This window comes from Ambystoma mexicanum, chromosome 1q, assembly GCF_040938575.1.
Source record: "Ambystoma mexicanum isolate Mex_15411 chromosome 1q, UKY_AmexF1_1, whole genome shotgun sequence".
NCBI lineage: Eukaryota > Metazoa > Chordata > Amphibia > Caudata > Ambystomatidae > Ambystoma > Ambystoma mexicanum.
The window spans coordinates 571,413,241-571,425,264 of NC_090922.1; the positions used below are offsets into that span (position 1 = coordinate 571,413,241).

A 12,024-nucleotide genomic window follows, 5' to 3' on the forward strand; every position below is an offset into this window, starting at 1 on the left:
TCACTGTTGGGCCAGGAGCTGTTACACTTGTAAAAAGTTAGAGCTAGAATAACTCTAAAAAGGCAGCTACTTCAAATCTTAACTGAGACAAGGAAGCTACAGACAAAGAGCCAAGTACCCCCTAGTCAGAAACAGTACCTTAGGTTAGAAGATGATCCAGCTGGTCTCTCTCCGGGTTGCAGACGTGCAGTTCCTGGGCCTCAGTCATGGGGACAAGAGGGAGGACGTCTGGAGCAGTTCGGAGGTCGGGGGCAGCTACAGGTTCTTTTCAGTTCAGCTGCACTTTGCTGTCATGTACTGGCAAATAGCACCACTCATGGACACTTGACGGGCTTCCTTCGCTCCTCGAGTCCAGCACTCTGGTGAGGTGACTAGAGCTTGGGTCGTCCTGCTTCGGGTGGTTCCTCAGGATCTTCCTAGAGCTCTGCTCCAGGTTAAAGACTATGCACTCTACTATGGATTTCCCGACCTCTAGCACTCGGTTCCAGCAGCATCACGGAAATGCAGTCGGGGAAGGTCCTCCAGCAAAGTTCATCTTGGGGTTCGTTGGTCCCACCAACCCAAGGGAAGAAGTCGTCCTTTCCGGAGCTTCTCTAGTTGATCCGGAAAAACAGTTTCAGCAGAGCAGCAGGGCTTCACTGGGCAGTTGTACGGTCCAGGAGGATGCAGCAAGCTTTTCTTCACGATTCCTTCATCGGATGTTTCGTCCAGTGGTCGACTGTCTTCAGTTCAAGAAGCCTTGCCTTTTATGCAGGTTTCTCCCATTCATGCACAGCCTTGCTGTCACTCACACAAGGACCTGCAAGGACAGCCAGCCAATCATGACTGGGTGCATTCAGGTTACCAAGGAGACTAAGGACGGGGAGTTTCGGGCACCTCCCTCGCTTCCTGCCCTGCTAGACACACTGGAGCCAGAGGTGGGTTTCAGCACTGAAGCCCGCCAAAGGCAAAGTGAACAAAAGGGTTAAACCTGGTTTGGCGCGCAGAGTAAAACCCAAGAAAGACCTCACAAACAATATGGCGAAAAAGAAGACCAGGGCCATTGTGGCACAATGGTCACCCATGGGTGCTACACTGCAGCTGAGGATTCAGCCTGCGGTAGAAAAGCACAATGGTAGGAAAATTAAACCATTGCCACCAGCCATTTAAAGTAGTGAGGGTAACATAAAACAATATTACATGAGTAAGTAAAAAAATGGTGCTAAGTAACCCCCCCAGCACTCCCCATAAGATGGGGTGTGCTCGATCTACAGTGAGAAAAAGGTAAGTAAAGTTAATTTCACTGTAGTTCACCCAAGAAAAGATTTAAACCTTAAGAGAAATCTAAAGGATTTCTCTGTAACACTGCACTGAAGGTGCTGTGTCACCATACAAATGGTAGATGCCTATGGAGTTTGTCAGTCTCCAAAAATAACGGAAATCCAAATCAGATCAAAACACATGAGTAGGAGAAAGGGCTCACTCACTCCAGGGTTAACATTAAAAAGTCCTAAAGTCCAGCAAAAGAGCTGGGGGAAATTAGAATTCTCCCTAACACTCAAATGCTATGCTCAGGGGACCTGCTTAACCTTTTTCCTTCCTTTAACCTTTTCTTTCTGCCAACCTCATTCTACAAAGTGTACTAGTGATATATATAAATGCAATTACAGTCCTAGTTAGTGAAGTCAACTCCGGGTGTAGGAAGTGTGTAAGAAGCATCTCTAAAGAGCATCTACTAGCTTTGTGTTGATTCTGGAAACATATTTTAAAGTATATTCGATTGCTAAACATATTGCCCTTTTTAAAAACTACTGTTAAATAAATTATGTACTTCAAAACCTTGAGTGTAAGTGTTACTTGGCTACTTGTACTGGCGAATTTCATTGCTACAGCTTTAAAGCTCACATTTACCCCTCTTGAGATAAGCCTGGCTGCTCAGTCACACTACCAACTTGTGTAGTACAGGCGTATACCAATAGGTGGGTTACCTAATACCAAGAGGACAAGGGTTGTGTAGTTTCCCCATTGCCAAGGGTTACTACATCAATTCTTGCCCAACACTGGTGGCAGCGGTGGGATAGACGTAGAGTGCTTACATTGATTATTTGCGGTACTTGTGCCCAACTAAACCAGCCACAACGCTAAGCTGCATCAAAAAGTGAAGCAATTTTAACATGCCAAATATGGATAACTTTAATGAGGCAGCCCTGATTGTTCGTACAGTAGAACAACTGAAAGACATGTGCACAGCCAGAGGTCCGACTCTGAAATGAAAGGAAATAAATGTGAATTGATTACGAGGTTGTTGAAACACCAAAGTTTGGGTAGTAGGTCTGTAACACCTACTCACCCATGTAATGTGGTGAAATAATGAGGATGCTAGTTTAGAGACTAGCTCCAATCTGCAAGTGGGGCCAGAGGAAGTAAGAGGAAGGGGGACCCTCTCTGCCACAGCCTGCCCTTATGCCTCAGCCATTTTCCGGTAGGGACCCCACAAGGTCCACAGTTAAGCCCAGAATTTGTTTCTCTTGAAAGACTGATATTAGAGTTGGAGTTCAAGAAATTAAATGCCCATGCTGAAGCCAAAAATCAAGAGGTGAAACTAAGAGAGAGGGAGAGAGAGATTCAACATGAAATGTTTATGAAAAGGCTGTCTCCTGCCTGATTCTGCTTCCCTTTCAGGGTCCTCTAGGTCTGTTAGTCCTAAGAGGCATCTCCTGCCCAAAGAAGCATTGAGTATGTATGAACTTAAACTTGATGTGTTGGATTGGCTGGGTACGTTTGAATACACCAATGGTCGTCAAGGAATCAGTGGGAATGACTTAATTCCATAGCTCATGTCTAGACTCCCCCTGAATGGCTGTGATGCTGTAATGGAGTTGGGTGTCATTGAGAGAAAGGATTATGAATCAGAAAAACTGGCATTATTAGCCAGATTTGGGAGAACTCTTTCCCTGTACCTTAAAAGGCTTAGGACCCCCAAAAAGACTGATCGTACACCTTGGGCTACCTGGGTATGTGATTGTTTGAAGAACTTCGATGGTTGGGTTAAGAGTAACTTCTTTGAAGGAATGAGGAATTGTTTTTTGTTAGAATTTATTTGTGATGCCTGCTCTCCCGAGCTGAGACATATGGATGTGTATAACTCCATTCCAGATAACACAAAAGAGTATTCTATGGAATGGCCAGGAAACTCCTGCCATGAGACACACTGGGGCTAGCAGAACAGTTGTGGATAAAAGCTTTTTCAAACCTGGAGGATGTGGCTAAGGCACCCAAAGGTCCCACTAGATTTGCTGGAGGCCCTGTCCAAATGGTTCCAATTCTACCAGCTCTCATGCAGTGTAACCATATGACAGTAAGGATCCTGGTCAGTGTTCAGAATGAGGTGCCTGGGAGAATCCTGTTGGCGAATGACTTAAAATCTCTAGGTGTAGTGTCCAGTACCCCCAGGCCTCCCAGTAGGAAGAAACAGGAACAAACCAAATTGGCTAGAGAGGTCACTTTGAGCCTGTGGGACCTTCTACAGAGAACCACACCATGTCCTGATGTTAGTAAGTTAACCTGTAACCAAGGCAGATTCAAGACCACAATAGTAGGGAAAGGGGAGCCTCAACCATGCTCCGTCATTGCCACCCCAATTATACAGCCTTTGACTCACACTGCTTCTGAGGAAGTGGTGGATAGACAAAAATCAGACCCCTATCTAGGCCTGCGAGAACCATTAATTCTCAAAACTGGTGGAAAACCAGGAAAGTCTGGCTTTAGAGCTTCCAGAAGCACGGAAACGGCTCTCCTGAACATCTGTGAAGATCTGCTCTCCAACCTTGACTTAACATTCCCTCTGTCCTCATCCTACTCGATCTCTCTTCTGCCCTCAACACGGTCAACCATACCATCCTGCTCAACCGTCTCCATGACAACCTGGGCATCAGCGATCAGGCCCTAGCCTGGCTGACCTCTTTCCTCTCTGATCGACCCTTCCAGGTCCAGCTTGGTTCCTTCCTTTCTTCTATCTCCCTTTCTACCTACGATGTTCCCCAGGGGTCTAACCTCTCACCCTGGTTCTTCAACCAATACCTGGCAACTCTCACTCAGTGCATTGCCATTTACTGCTCCAATTTCCAGTGCTATTCAGATGACACTTAACTCATTTTCAGGCTTCCCTCAGCCACCTGCTCTCCTTCTCTCATCTCTGATTGTTTATCTGCCATTCAGGATTGGTGTACCGCCAACGCTCGCTGCATGAATGTCAGCAAGACGGAGATCCTCCTCATCGGCACACCTTCACCCTCCTTTCCCCTCACTCTCTGGCCGGCCTCCCTTGGCCCTCCTCCTACTGCCACCTGCGAGGCTAAGAACCTCGGGTCCATCTTTGATTCCACACTTTCCTTCTCTGCCCACATCTATGATGTCTCTAAAAAGCCAAACTTCCTACTGCACCTCCTCAGAGGTACTCTGCCTTTCCTCTCCTTCCCCCAGAACCCCACTGTCTCCCGAGCCCTGGTTCTCTCTAGGTTTAACTATTTTAACAGCCTCTTTCTAATCTACCTGCCTCTACGCTCCGCCCTTTGCAACTCATCCACAACAGGACTGCGAAACTTGTCCTTGGCCTCAAGCCCTGGGATCGTATCTCTCCAGCCCTGAAGTCTCCCCACTATTTATTTATTATTGATCGTTTTTCCTTTGCTCAGCACTTTTACACCTCTCCCACCTCCCATGCACTTTTCCCCTTTCCCTATCCCATGCACTTCCGCATTCTGTAACGCTCACCTGATTCCCACGGAGGCGCAGGTCTGGCTTCGAGTGCTGATGATTCTTCAATGGTGAAGCGCAGGACTCTGAAGATGGACAGGAAGGGCCCTCTACTCTGGCTTCTCCGGCTCGCAGGAATATTCCCCTGTGCGTGAAAAGGGAGTATTACCTACTGACGGAGTTATGCTCAAGCCTCCCACTCTCTTCCAACCCTCCATGATACCCTTCCACGATTCCCCGTGAAGTCTCACCTTAGGGTCAGGAAGGATGAGCTCTCCATCCTGCTTCTGATGCAGGGGCGCGTTGAAACCCAGTTACTTCACTGGATTGAGGATTGATGGGAGTTCAGGTAAGCCTGACTATTCAGGTAAGGCTCTGTGAAAGTTCTGTTGCAAGTTCAAAAGTCCAAGCTTAATAATAATGTTCATTGTCTTTTTGCAGCAAGCGCTAATGCTTATGTCTTTTTTCCCCTTAGGGGCCGGGGTTCGGAATGCCGGAGATATGGCGCCGACCCGAAGTGAAACGTGCAGTTCCAGTTCCAGTAAATGGCAGATTAGTTCTGGATGAGCGCTCGGGAACTGTCTTTGCATACGCTCATTCAATGTCTTTGTCTTTTTTCCCCATAGGGGCCGGGGTCCGGAAAATGCCTGGAAGCGCAAGACCCGAAATGAAATGGGAATGACCCAACAGGTAAGTCTTATTCCCTTCCTTCTCTCACCTCTTATTCTTGTCTTTTTCTCTAGGCTTTGGGAAGTGGCTGTGTATCCGGATGATCGCTGCTGAAGATGGAGGAACCCAGGAAAGGCGAGTGAAATGCAGCGCTGCAGCGATCGTAACGAAATGCTTTTAAAAATAATGTCTTCCCTTTCAGGATCGTCGGTGATGTCTCCGTGGTGCAGATCTAGCTGGTAAGGTCTCTTGTCTCCCTTTGCAGGTGACCCAGGATGCTGACAGGCGTGGCTGAAGTCCAGATGCAGGAGCTGACACGGTGAGCGTCCAGCTGCGAGGAGCAGAACAACGCGAAGCGTGAGTTGCTGATCGGGTGTGGTTTAAATAGCTTTGGAAGAAGTCCCAAGTGTGTATCCTTCCTCTGATCAGGTATGTATCCTTCCCCGACCACACCCGGGTGGAAAGTAGTCCCACAGGTAAAGTAGTTCCATTCAGGCCTCAAGAGGGCCTGGATATGGCAGCATGGTCTGCATCAGATAAGTGCACATTAAAACACTTGAACACATGTCTAGCTTAATGAGCCTGGCGCCTAAGGCGCCAGGACAGAGGTCCAACATGAGCCTGGCGCCTAAGGCGCCAGGACTGCGTCCAAAGGGTCCCAGCTTGGGCCCGCTGGCACTCCCCTGGGGGAAATGATGCCTGCCTCTGGGGTTGCTGGGTCGGACCTGGCTCCTTGGAGGTAGGCATCATGACACATTCTCAATGTCACTGGGCCTAGTAAGATAGTTGTTTTTGTTCTCCCTTGTTCGCCTCCCTTGCCGCGCTCTGAAAAGAGCCTGATACAAATAAAATATCAAAGATAAGTCTAACGCTAAACCCCTTAAGACTGTTCTCTTCTGCTGAAGACTCAAGTATAAATCCTAGTGCTAGGAGGGAAACTTCTAAGCCAGGTAGAATAAGATCGAAGAGGAAGTTGAAGCATGTACCTTGCTTGACCACAACCCCTCCAACCAAGATACCAGAGACCCAACCTGTTCGTGTGAGAGGTGGTGAGGAATCATGGAGGCCCCTCTAGGTCTAAGGGATTTCTTTCTAAGAACCCCTTGCAAAAGCCTATTGTAGGTTCAGAAGTTCTCACAACTTCAGGACTCCGATCCCAATAAATGTAATAAGAGATGAACCCAACAGTATTTGTAGGTCATATAGCTTGAAAATTAAAACACCTGTTAAGAAGTGCCATAGCAGGGGTTACAAAAGGTTGACAGTGTTCTAGGCAAACAATTTAACCGACTTGCAACAAGAGATCCATCCTGGTAAGAATTATATCCTCCTGTCTCTTAGACTGGTGGGGGGGGGGGGGGACGAGTGTTGGAGAGAATTTTCATGTCAGTGCTTAATTCCTACAACCTTAGACGCCCAGCTCTTTTGCTGGACTTTAGAACTATTTCATTTTAACCCGGGAGTGAGTGAGCCCTTTTTCTCGCTCTCTGTGTTTTGACCGGATTTGGATTATGCGTTTCCTTTATTTTTGTAGTCCGACAAACTCCATAGGCATCTACTTTTTGTATGGTGACACACAGCACCTTCAGTGCAGTGTCACAGAGAAATCCTTTAGATTTTTCCTAAGGTTTAGATACCTTTTCTTGTGTGAACTATCGTTCCCAAGAACAGCAAAGTAAAATTGGCTTTACTGACCTTTTCTCTTTGTAGGCCCAGCCCACAACATCGTGTGTGGAGTGCTGGGGGGTTACTTAGTAGCCCCTTTTCCTACCTACTCATCTAACATTTTTTATGTTACCCTCACTACTTTCAATGGTTGGTGGCAGTGGTTTAATTTTCCTACCATTGTGCTTTTATACCACAGGCTGAATTCTCAACTGCAGTATAGCACCCATGAGTGACCATTAAGTCAAAATGGCCCCGGTCTTCTTTTTTTCGCCATTTTCTGTTTGTGTAGTCTTTCTTGGGTTTTACTCTGGGCGCCAACCCAGGTTTGAGCCCTTTATTCGTTTTGCCTTTGGGGGTCTTCAGTGCTGAAATCCGCCTCTGGCTCCTTTGTATCTGGAAGGGCAGGAAGTGAGGGAGGTTTCCGAAGCTCCCGTCCTTTGTCTTTAGGAATGCCTCAATGCACCCAGTCCCAATTGGCTGGCTGGCTGGCTGTTCTTGCTGGACAGCCACCCTGCTGTTTGAATGACAGCTAGGCTGTGCATAAATGGGAGAAACCTGCTTAAAAGGTGAGGGTTTGGGGACTGAAGATAGTCGACCACTGGAAGAACAACCAGACGAAGAAACCGTGAACAAAGCTTGCTGCATCCTCCTGGACCACTGAACTGCCCGGTGAAGCCTTGCTGCTGTGCTGAATCTCCTTTTTCTGTTTGACAAGAGAAACTCCGGAAGGGACGACTTCTCCCCTTGGGTTAGTGGAACCAACTAACCCTGAGACGAACTCCACTGGACCATCTTCCCCGACTGGCTGTACTTCTTTGCTGCTGCAGGAACCGAGAGCCAGGGGTTGAGAAATCCGTAATCGAGTGCAAGGTCTATGATCCGGCCAGAAGCTCCAGGAGTCTCTGCAGGACCCCCCAGAAGCAGGATGACCAGAGCTAGAGTCCCCTCACCAGAGTGCAGGACTCAAGGAGTGAAGGAAGCCCAACCGGTATCCAATCCGCGCTGGTGCCGTTTACCGCGTGCTGAAACCGCAAAGTGCTGCTGATCCGAACAGAGCCTGTATCTGCTGCCGACCTCCGACTTGCTGCCGCAGGAGTCCGCAGACATCCTCCCTCTTGTCCCCATGACTTAGGCACCAGCAACCCCGGATCTGCATCGCTGCAACCAGACAGAAGACAGCTGGACCACTATTCTCCTAACCAAAGGTACTGACCTCAGTGTCTGTAGCTTGCTCGCTCAGTTGAGACTTGCAGTAGCTGTGTTGCTAGAGTTTATTTCAGCACTAACCTTCACAAGTATAACAGTTTGGGACCCTACAGTGATTTTTCTTCAACAAACTAACTTTATGCAAGAATTTTACTATCTAAGAAGTGCCTCACCTCCATAGACTTTGCTCCAATTGACTTTGGCTGTCCTGGCTCCCTGCAGACTCTTCTATTCCATTTGACTTTGATTCTTGCTGTCGCTCATAGGTGATACATTGGTTTTAAACTAATATTGCTGGGAAAGGTTTTTATCTAGACTTAATTGGAAGATTTAAAGTGCTTGCATGCTCTGAGAACCTGCTTAACCTTTTTCCTTCCTTTAAACTTTCCTTTGTGCCAATCTCAGAATCTACAAAGTGTACTAGTGATATATAAAGGCAATTACTGTCCTAGTTAGTGAAGTCACCTCCGGGTGTAGGAAGTGTGTAAGAAGCATCTCTAAAGAGTATCTACTAGCTTTGTGTTGATTCTGGAAAAGTATATTTGATTGCTAGACATATTGCCCTTTTTAAAGAATGCTTATATAAAAACTACTGTTAAATAAATTATTTATTACAAGACCTTGAGTGTAAGTGGAACTTTGCTACTTGTACTGGTGAATTTCATTGCTACAGCTATACAGCTCACATTTACCCCACTTGAGAAGCCTGGCTGCTCAGTCACACTACCAACGTGTGTAGCACAGGTTTATATCAATAGGTGGGTTACCTAATACCAAGAGGATAAGGATTGTGTAGTCTCCCTAAGGGTTACTACATCAATTCTTGCCTAACACCATCCAGTCCTGAAGCTGGAGGGCCTGAAGGATCTGAGAAAGGGTAACCATCTTGAACTTGCCCTTGCTGAGGAACTTGTTCAAGTCTCTTAAATCCAAGATGGGTCTCAATCCTCCGTCCTTCTTGGGGATTAGGAAGTAAGGCGAGTACCAACCCTTGTTCCTCTCCGCTACAGTTACCACTTCTATAGCACATCTCTCTGGCAGGGTCAAGATTTCCTGCATAAGGAGCGGATCTGGAAGCACGAAAGGTGTTCTCTGGTGTATAATCCGGAGACCTTTTTAGAAAGAGAAGGCAGTAACCCTGGGTGAGGTTTCCAATGCCCATGCATCTGAAGTAATACCCCGCCATTTTTTCAGATGCTGTGAGAGTCTGCCTCCCACTATGGTCTTGTGGACTAAGGCCTCCGAGCGGTTTTGAGGCGGCTGATGCAGAGGCAGATGGTAAAGGAGCTCCTGCTTGGCCAGTCTTAGCACCTCTTCCCAGTCCACAACGGGGGAATCTTTTCTGACCTCTTTGATTCAACAGTCCTCTCCATCTTCCAACTGAGGAGTAATAGCGAAAGGACCTGCTCATCCAAGCTGTACCAGTGGGGCGAGAAGGTGGCTGTCTGATTGCTGCCCCAAGGGATTTGCCTGCAGCTTTGGAGGTCTGCTGCTTCGCCAGGCTCTCGTCAGCCTTGCTGCCAAATAACTGAGTGCCGTCAAAGGGCAGGCTAAGAAGTCTAGACTGTACATCTAGAGCAAATCCAGACTCTCTCAACCAAGCAAATCTGCATGTTACAGTGCTAGCCGCCATTGCTCTGCCAATACTGTCCACAGAGTCGAGACCGGTCTGGAGGCATTCGCAGAGCATCTTTCCCACTCTTGACAATGTTTAAAAAACGGTCTTGTTTTATATGTTCAGCAGCCAGCTCGTCATTCCTGTCTGGAGTGGGTAGTTGGGTATGCCTGTTTTCTGGATGTAGAAGTGGCAGCCTGAACTACCAAGATTTCAGTAGTTGGATGTTTTGTAAGATAGTAAGGGTCACTACTTGACACACAGTACTTGCTTGTTAGTTTTTTGTTCACAGCTGGAATTAAATCTGGCGTCTCCCAGTTGGCATTAACTCTCTTTTGCAGATCTACATGTAATGGTAGAATAGGGTCCTCCTGGGGTCCCTTGTCTAAAATATCAGTCCGGTCGTCCTGCTCAAAAAGTAGCACAGGCCTACTCCATCCCAGATATTCTATTACTCTAGACATTAGGTGTCTAAGATATATGGTCTGCCAAACTTTATTTCTGGGAAAGTGTCCAACCCACTTGCAGATTGCAGGGACTCATGTAGAGCTTTTATTCTTGAGTCCTCTGAAATTATGGCCTCTGGAACACTTGGTGTCCCATACTGCAATCCAAATGAACACGTTTCATCTGATGATGGTTCATCAGCCTCATAAATTGAGGAAAGGGATTTGAAAAACAATCCTTCCTTGGCAGCGGAGTGAATGTTTTCTCAACATCCTTCGAGGATTTTGGTACTTGCGGCGACAACGGCGTCGAGGGTTTTTTTAGGCATCGACGTGGAGTCTTTCGGCGCTGATGATTTTGACTTCAAAATGAGTCTTTTCTCGACTCGAGGGAACCTCTGAGGGTTTTCGAGGAGTTTTCCCACGGACACCAGGGTCCGAGGGCACACAGATTTTCCCTTGCCTTCTTTTTGGCATGTTTGTCGAGACTGGCATGGCTCTTTTCTTTCTTCGAGGGAGTCAAGGCCGCTTTCTCGAATACTTGGAGCATCTTTAGTCTGAACTTCTCCCACTCGGCCGTTGATCGGGCACGAGACCTGTTCCGGGGAGGAACTCGACGAAGATGGTGATCTGTCGGGCCTTTTCTTCGACCGCCGGGAGGAAGATGACGAGTGGTGTGAGCCACTACGTGATCAGGACCTTTTAGCTTTCTTCGGACAAGGAGTAGGATCGCCTTTTCAATGGTGTTGTCCAAGGGGATTTATGGGACTTACCTGCAGCAAGCTTCACTTTATGCTCTTTTAGGGCCTTTTCTGTCATCGATAGGCAGGACCCACACTCCGCAGTTGAATGAGAAGATCAGAGGCACCATAGACACACCCAATGGGGGTCCGTAAGGAAAATTTCTGCCCCACTGTTTTTTAACCCCGATCGTGGAGTGGATGATGCCGACGATAATGCCATTTTCACTAAATAAAAGGTTTCTTAGAAAAGGAACCGAAGCGCAATGATAATACGAAGCGTTAGCTCTTGCGGAATATACGGAACTGAAGCCAACGGTCGCTGCGCGCGCTGTATACCATCAATGCGGTCGACACCGATACGGAGGCCCTCAAGGGACATCGAGTCGACAGGCATCGACGTGCAGCGCCCCCTGCTGGAAAAAATTTTCAAAGGAGCTAAAGCTGGATATGGAGATATCATAAGATGAGGAATACGTGGGAGGACACAATCCATTTGAAAGTGAATTCTCCAACTTGCTTCGACAGACTTCCGACCATTTTATTTCTTGGTATAAAACAACTGTTCGTATTCCATTCAGATGTCAGCCTTACAATCAGAGCCTACACACTGTTTTGTTTGATTTGTGCTCACCCAGCTTTAATGAACAGCGTTGCTTCTTGCCCAGCGTTTGCTCTACTCCGAGTTAGTGTTTTTTTTTTATTATGCTCTAATTGGTGGACCCCTGACTACACATATATAAATACTACATGTAAATGACACTCCTTCCATCAAAAAGGCTGCACCGGTCAAAGTTATACTTGCAAAGTTTCAGTAAACAGGACATCTTTCCCAGCAGCAACCGAGTGCAAGATCTAGGAAAATGCACACACTAAACACATTTGGCTCTCACAAACTCCCTCATTCTCAGATTTTGCCTGGACTGAAGCTGAAACATCCCTTACT

The 12,024-nt window shown here is 47.2% G+C and overlaps 1 protein-coding gene across 4 annotated transcripts in view; it reads right to left on the reverse strand.

Annotated features, from left to right (window-relative positions):
* The window catches only part of RNF2 (ring finger protein 2), a 245,312-nt gene that overhangs the window by 171,961 nt on the left and 61,327 nt on the right, over positions 1 to 12,024 (reverse strand). The gene's annotated exons all lie outside the window — the stretch shown is intronic.